The sequence below is a fragment of the Numida meleagris genome, chromosome 10 (assembly GCF_002078875.1).
Source record: "Numida meleagris isolate 19003 breed g44 Domestic line chromosome 10, NumMel1.0, whole genome shotgun sequence".
NCBI lineage: Eukaryota > Metazoa > Chordata > Aves > Galliformes > Numididae > Numida > Numida meleagris.
Window position 1 is genome coordinate 10,633,504 of NC_034418.1, and position 7,582 is coordinate 10,641,085.

At 42.1% G+C, this 7,582-nt stretch overlaps 1 long non-coding RNA gene across 1 annotated transcript in view; it reads left to right on the top strand.

The window, feature by feature from the left end:
- The window catches only part of LOC110404309, a 35,756-nt gene extending 28,308 nt beyond the window's left edge, over positions 1–7,448 (top strand). The window contains exons 2-3 of the long non-coding RNA XR_002442155.1: positions 5,521–5,720; positions 6,919–7,448. This is a non-coding gene — a long non-coding RNA (uncharacterized LOC110404309). The remainder of the gene's footprint in view (positions 1–5,520; positions 5,721–6,918) is intronic.

The following is a 7,582-nucleotide window of genomic DNA, read 5'->3' on the forward strand; positions in this document are numbered from 1 at the left end:
CCCCAGGCTAGGAGTGCCAGCGGTGATTTCTTGCTAAAGCTCCCATCACAAGAATGCAAAGCATTTCAGAGGCTTTTAACTATACTTCCAGAGAGTAGCCGGCAGTTTTCTCACTCATATTATTCTGTTTGATAGGGGAAGTATAAGACTAGTTGGGTACATTAATGTGAACTGCTTGTGAAATTCTTTACGCTTTGCAATGTAAATCTGCTGTGGGTACGCTACTGGTAAGGATAGCTCTGATAGATTTTTGCTGGGATGGCTTTCAGTGTCAGACATCAGTAGACAAATACATCCTATAGCAGAACTGCCATTACATCAGGCCAAGGAGATTTTGGCATTACTGAAAAATTTGGTGACTTTTACTCATAAACATGTAGTTTTAGGGTTACAGGAATGTCTTCCTTGTAATAATAATAGAAATAGCTTTTTGCCTTCAGAAGTTGACCATCCTAATTTAAGATGAAAGGTACAAGATGGTAGCTGTGGAGCATTAGTAAGTCTAATTGGCAAAGCTTGTTTAGACATCACAGCAGGTGAGGGTGTTAGGGAGCAATTTATAGGAGGATAATGAGGTAGATAATACCGTAGTTTCTTCTAAATGTCAATTCTTTATGAGGGAAGGCCTTGCAGGACAAAGCATGTGAAAATGAGCCGGCAGTAGCAGAGGGCATCCTGGTAGCTGATAACGTGGGTTGAGCTTTCTCATGACAGCTTTGAAATGATTGCCGAGAGGTGAGTTGGCCAGGAATATATCGAAGAGTACTGACAGCTGGAGGGGAGTGTGGAAAGAACATAAACACTGCCTTATACAATCCAAGCCACTCATATACATTAAAATTACTGTCCTGGAATATGTTTAGTGGAAAAGTATTTGGGCAAGAGTTTGGTTTTGAGGTGGAAAAAAAAGTCAGTTAGTTTTAGTGTCTAATTTTATACTGAAAGAAAACTTTCTTGTTTGCCCTCTGAAGTCAGCAGCAGCGTGATGGGTCTCTGGGGGCGCAGCAGTGCTGGCCGGAAGTGGCCTGCCAGGGCTGCTCTGGGATTTGTTTTCTTTTGATTATGGGAAAAATAACCCAAGATATTTCTGTGCATGCAGAACATTCTTAATGACTGAAAAATCTGTTGTCAAGTAGGGACAAGGGAGGAAGTGCCATCTTGAAAGACAACTAAAGTGTGTTTGTATTAGCTCTAAAAACCCAAACAATTTTTTTTTCTACTTCTACTACCTAAAAAAAAAATTAAGATAGTCGCGCAACTAAACCTGAACTCACTGCAGTGGAGTTTATTGGAGTTCACTGTGATACATACAGCAGCAATGCACAGCACAGGAGGAGCATGTCTTCCTCTGTATCTAATTACCGATCTCCTTCAGAATTCATGAGGTGAGAAATGTGGCAGAGGTGCTGCCCCACACAGTGTGGAGGGTCTGATAAGGCTTTGTGCCGGCCTGCAGCTCTCATCAGCTGTGTTAGAAAAGGAGGACAGGGGCTAGAGATGCTGCTCTCCTGTTTTCTGTGGTGGCTGCGTAGCTGGCCGTGCTGCTCACAGAGGGAGGCTCTGAGTACGTTCCTTAGGGGTGTCTTTGTCTGAAATAACTTCGATATTTCCACTGGAAAAACATCTTCCAGTGCCATTCCCATGTCCTTCAAAGTTGGTGCACTTGGCACCACGGAGGAAGCTGAGTGGTGGCCATCTGCTCCTCACACTGAGCCCCTGGCCAGATCACCTCTGGCTCTCCTCACTTTCGGCTGTCAGATTTTAGCTCAACTGTCTCCAATGTTGTTTTCACTTGAGACCCAAACCCCAGGAAGGATTCTTCTTGCTGTGCTCTTGAGGCTGTTCTGTTGTAGCAGGCTGCATGGTGGTTTCTCTGAAAACACTGCCACCAAAAGCAGTGCGGGATGTTCATCCCCGTATTTTGCTGTAGCCTGGCTGCAGCTGGTGTTCTGCTGTGGCTGCCGCAGGCACAGCTCGTGTGCCCTGCTCCTGCCTCCTCCGCTGCCTGTCCTTGAGTACGTATCTGCAGCTTGGACAGGGAGCATTTTTGCACTGCTAAAATGGGATATTCAGTAAATTTCAGGTGGAAGGGGAGTGAGAAAAATGTACGCTGCCAGACAGCAAAGCACAAGGACATGTGTTATGTACCTATGTGCCAGAGTTATCACCTGGCTCCAAAGAATGATTTTGGGATATATGTAAAATACTCGTAGCACTCTTTGGAAGAAGCATCAAGAGATGATTCTTGCTGGTAAAACAAACAGTAATGGCTACTTTCGCTGTTCCTTTGTAAATAGCGTTGGCAGCTGGCAAGCTACCTACAGTCCTGCTCACCTCTTCTTTGCTCCTGTTTAAGATGACAGCTTTACTGAGTCCCTGCAGCATCCTCTCTACAGATCTGCTCTTCTTTTGGGCTGCAAGTTCATAAGCAAGGCTGCAGCTGAAGATCGAGCACAGAAAACTGCAGTCTTAGGTACCTCCTGCTTCATGCTCCCCAATTACACCTGCTCAGCCTGCAAGTTCAGCTGCTGGAGATCCTTAGGCCTGGGGTGTAAACAGAGCCATAAGATCATATGAAAATTACTCACTGCAATGCAGTAGGTGCCTAGATTCATACTGTTTTTTGGCTTTTCAGCAAAGGAAAACATTTTGGCTTTTAAGATGTTCTGATTAATGCACAAGAAAAAATAAATGAAACTTAAGGTTAAATTATATCATGAAATCCAGCTTGCTTTATCAAAGCATTGTCTGGCAACTGCCAGAGCCACTGATTTAGCAGATTTTCTGCTGTATATTACAGAGTAAAGTGAGAAACAATTAAAGGAAATTTTACTTTCCTCCGGCTTCCTTCTTTTTGATTCAGTTTGGAGGATGCAATGCTGCATTCTTTAACGACTTCTGCTCTGTTTCAGTGCTGTTCATGAGCTCTTTCACACAGACCTTTTTGTTATTTTATCCTCATTCTGATGGTACTTCTCGAAAATAACCAGCCAGTTGCTTGGCAGTAAGCTTATTCATTTTTTAAATAGATTTTTTTTTTTTTAATAAATTTTTGATCCAGAGCTTGGAAAATGTGCTGTGGGTAAGAGAGAAGCTACCAGCTGGTTGCTGGAAAAGTATGTTATTTAAAAACAAAAAAGGTTATAAACGTTTTCTCTTTTAAAGAGAACAGAATTGTATTAATAACTGGTTGGTTATTACAGAGTGTGTCACTTTTAGCATTAAGTGTGGTATACTGGGGTAGAAGAAGAACAAAGAGCCAAACAAAGTGTCCGTACAGTTTTTATAGTTTGTGAATCTAGACAGCAAAGGATCTATTCCAAATGGTAAGACATTGCTAGAAACAATAGGGTGTGTCTAAAGTTTCCATAATGTTTGTTGAATGGAGACTAGTCATTCTGATAAAAAGAATTAACGTGTTATAGAGTGGCCACTGGCAAGCATCCTGTGCCAAGGTGCCACAGCCCTGTGCCCAGCTAGGCAAAGCCTTCCTCTTCTCCCTTGCCAGCAAACGTCCCAGTAAGGAATGGAGATGAATAGAGATGTGAATGGTGCAGAAAGTTGTTTTTTTTTTTTTTTTTCTGATGTAGGAAGAAGTGGAGGAAAAAAAGGAACAACTCAGGTGAACTCCCTGGCGTAGCCAGGTGTGGAGGAGCACTGCCACTGCCATCGTTTTGGAAGATGCTGTGTGCTTCTTGCTGCAGGACACCGGTGCCCCTTCTTACCTCATTCTATTAAAGAAGCTCTGTGGAAATCTTTTTCCAGGATCTGTGTCTACTAGTAGAGGTAAACGCAGTTAAATGCATGGTTTGCAGGTATCACATGCAATTCTTGTAGCTCTCTGCCTGTTGCTGCACCCAGCCATGCACACTATTTTTGTTTCCTTTTCTAATCCTTTGCTGCATCCATCCTTATATGCAGTGTGCAAACTTGACAGACAAGCGACTAAGGTGAGACCACAGCCATGTAATAACTGACCTTCAGAGAGCAAAGTTTATTTCAACTGTATTTCAATGAAGCTTCAGCTGCAGGATTTAGATAGTAAAGGACACGGATGAATACAGTAATTTTCTTTCCTATCCTTAATGCCTTGTCTTACATAGGATGAGAGGCACTCACTTAGCATGAATGAACACAGCTTCCTTGGTTTTATCACAGCAACATTCATTTGTACTAGCTGGGAACAGTTCGTGTCACGGTGTTTCCTTGCTGTGCCTGAAAGCACCAAGGCGTGCCTCTGGCTTTCATTTGCTTTGCCAGAGCAGCCCGTAATTATCAGTTAAACTGTCAGTTGGCTTTAACATTCATTTTTAAAGGAAAGGTGTGTTTTTTTTTTTGGATAGTCCATTTATTTGAATCACTGTAACTAACCAATGCAGCACTCATTTGAGGTGATGACTTCCCCAGACATATACATACAGATATGGGCTTTTGTGGATTTTTTTCATCTGTGAGAGAAACCTTTGTGAATTTGATCTTAAATGTATTGCTAGATAGATACTTACTTCAACACTTCTGGCAAGCTGGCTCTCCGCATGGTTTCTTAGCTTTTACACAGTGTTCAGCTTGTACTTCTCCTACACTGTATGTGTGAGCACTGCATTTATGCTAGCTAATGTTGAGTATTTTCTTCCAATGGGACAAAAACTGACAGCACAAGAAAAATGCAGGTACAGCAGAATATGCTAGTTTTTATGTGCTCTTAATAAACAACATGGCAATTTAAAATTTATTTTTGCTATCTCAGTGTTAAGTGAAGGTGAGAACTAGGCATTGAACACTACGGGAGAATCTCATATGAATGGTTAATAGGAGAGAAATATTTGCAGTCTTCTGGAATTTTGCCAAAAAATTGCAGTTAACTCCATAGCTTGAAAAATATGTAATTCAGCTCTGTGGTGATGATAATCCCAGGGGTGGCCACTGAGGGAGAGCCTGCAATTTCTTCCAGAAAGCAAGAAGTCACTGCTTGATGGGTGACACTTAGACATTTGCTTAGACACATAGGAAAAAAACTAATGATGATGTGTCCTGCTCAACATCCAGCAGCTCTTGATGACTTCTTCCAGATCTTGCTTAGTATTATTTCCTCCTTTAAAGTTTCTTATCTATATGTGGTTCCAGGCAGGAGTTTGTAGCACCAAGCAGGATCACAGTCTGGCAAATTGAGCCAAATTCTGTTCTTTTGAAAGCTGCAAGTTGGGCAACAAGCAGGAAGAAGCCTGCAGATTACTGTCTTTTGCTTTTAAATGAATTCCACAAGCAAAGATGTCTGTTGCCATGTTCCAAAGCTTAATGTAAATAAATCTGTGATTGAAATTAGGATGTTTTAGGAAAAAAACAGCAAGGAAAACTTACCACCTCAGGGATACTGCCTCTGAAAGAAGGCATACTAGTCTAAAACGTGTGCAAACTGAAGTGCTTCTTAGACCGAAAGCTGGTTTTTATCACTTTCAGCATAGCCCTGATTCGTTGTGATTCTTCATTTGCTAACTTCTGCCATCTTTTTGTTCCTCTTAGCTGGTGTGAAGTTAAAAGTATGGGCAGCAGTGATCCAGCCAGCTGGTATTTTGGAAAGAAACCTACAACACCAAATGCGAATACTGAGCAGCTGACTCTGTTAATACCTGTCAGACTGGGCGGATCAGAAAATGTAGGAGAGGTAGGAATGAGCCTGCAAATCCAGCTTCCTCAATGACACACCCAAGGGAATATTTAAGGTATTACACATAAATAAGGTTAGTCTTGCTTTTGGGCCTTCTTGGGGGCGAGTAAGTGTCACATCAGATGACTTCCTGAAGTCTTGTCCAACTTCATGCATTCTGAGTCTCCCCTTACTCCTCAGCCTGTGAATTAGGATGACTAAAAGTTGAGTAACAGTGACATCAGCTGAAGGCAGACACAGCTGTCTAGTTCGCATAGTCCTAATGGTTCCATCAGTAGCCAGTGTCTTTGGTTCAGTCTTGAGAGACTTGGCAAATCCTTGTTTACCTCTATAGCTGCAAATTAAGGGCTGCAGACCTGGGAATGGCTGGTAAGGTGAAAAGCAGGGCTTGCAAAACCCTCCTTGAATATTCTGCATGTCAGCAGATTAGCAGCGGTGCATCATGTAACAGTTTCCAGTTGTACACTGCCCTGTGGCTCAGATGCCAGGGAGACACACACCACTGCAGAGTTCTGTGGTGCTCCCCTCTGGGATCTGGGTCCTGACTCACGCTCTCTGCAGTGAATGTATGTTCATTTTCCAACATGTGTTTCCTGCAAGGAGGCCCACAAGAGGCAGTAAGTATTTTTTAAGCGTTCTGTTCTCTTCAACCAGGCTAGTTAGGGGTTGGCATAAATACTTGCTGCGTTATGAATATGTCCTAGATTTTTATTGACTGCATTTGTGCCACTCATGTGGTGATGTGCTGTTAAAATGCTATATGAGTTAAACGGTCTTTGTATTTTTTATTTCTTCAGAGAGGGAGTGAACTGCTCACTTTGAATGATTTTTTTAGAATTGTGAGAAAATAGCGTATATTTTCAAAGTCCTTATAGACATGCAGTACATCTGCTTCAAAGCACAGAAGTGTACTGTGTCCCTAAAACAACTGTTTGTAACTCTTTCCGTTCTCACTATGCAGAAGAAAAATTTACCAAAATAGCCATTGTGTGAAACCCAGCAGTAAGTTTCATTTCTGAATATGAAGTCATTTGTACTTTGTAAAAGGCAGCATGGCTGAGCTGCAGCAGGCCTCCCTGGTGGCAAGAGTGGCTTCACACCTGAAGTAGCCACTTGTAAATTCTTGACACAAGCCATTGAGGGAAAGAGCATCCACAGGGATAGGACGATGACTAGCTAAATCTGAAAGAAACCCAGTGAATGTAAATATACCGAAACTAGGAAAAAAACCTTATTCTTAAACTCTGCACCAGGCATCCACTTTTGGCCACAGCTGAAGAGGAGACACCAGTGCTGATGAATTTTTTGCCTGACAGATGTAGCTGCTCTTGCAGGATCGCGTTGTGCATGTGCTAAACATGCCCATCTGTGCTGTGAAGCTGGAGGCGGAGCTTCAGAAAGGTAAAATGTGTGTAGATTTATGTGAAAAAAGCATCTTTCCGATCCTGTCAGAGCTTCGGACATGGATTCTTTGTTACTATGACTGTGCAAGAAATTTGAGAAACTTCCCAAAGCCAGGGTCTTAGCACTTAAGAGCTATGCAGGTTCACAGCACGGATAATACTGCTCTTCTGGAATGCTCTGAGAACTCATGACAGTCTTGAAAAGGAAGTGTTCCTCCATACTGACTGGCCTTCATGTGAGCTATCCAGACTGGCTGAAGCTTAATTAAAAATTGCCAGAGTGGCTAAATTCTTTCCTAAGTGCAGCTGCAAAATATTAGCTGTGGGCATATTTTAGACCTTAATTAGTAACACTTGCACTGGAGAACCAAAATCCTTCATGAATGCAGCTGCAATAAATTTATATCAGTTAGGCATTTCTTTAGGCAGCATAAGGGTCTCCTGAAAATGGTGTTAAAGCCCACCTAGATTAAAAAGCATATATTACTTATGCAATGGACTACAAAATCAAAGA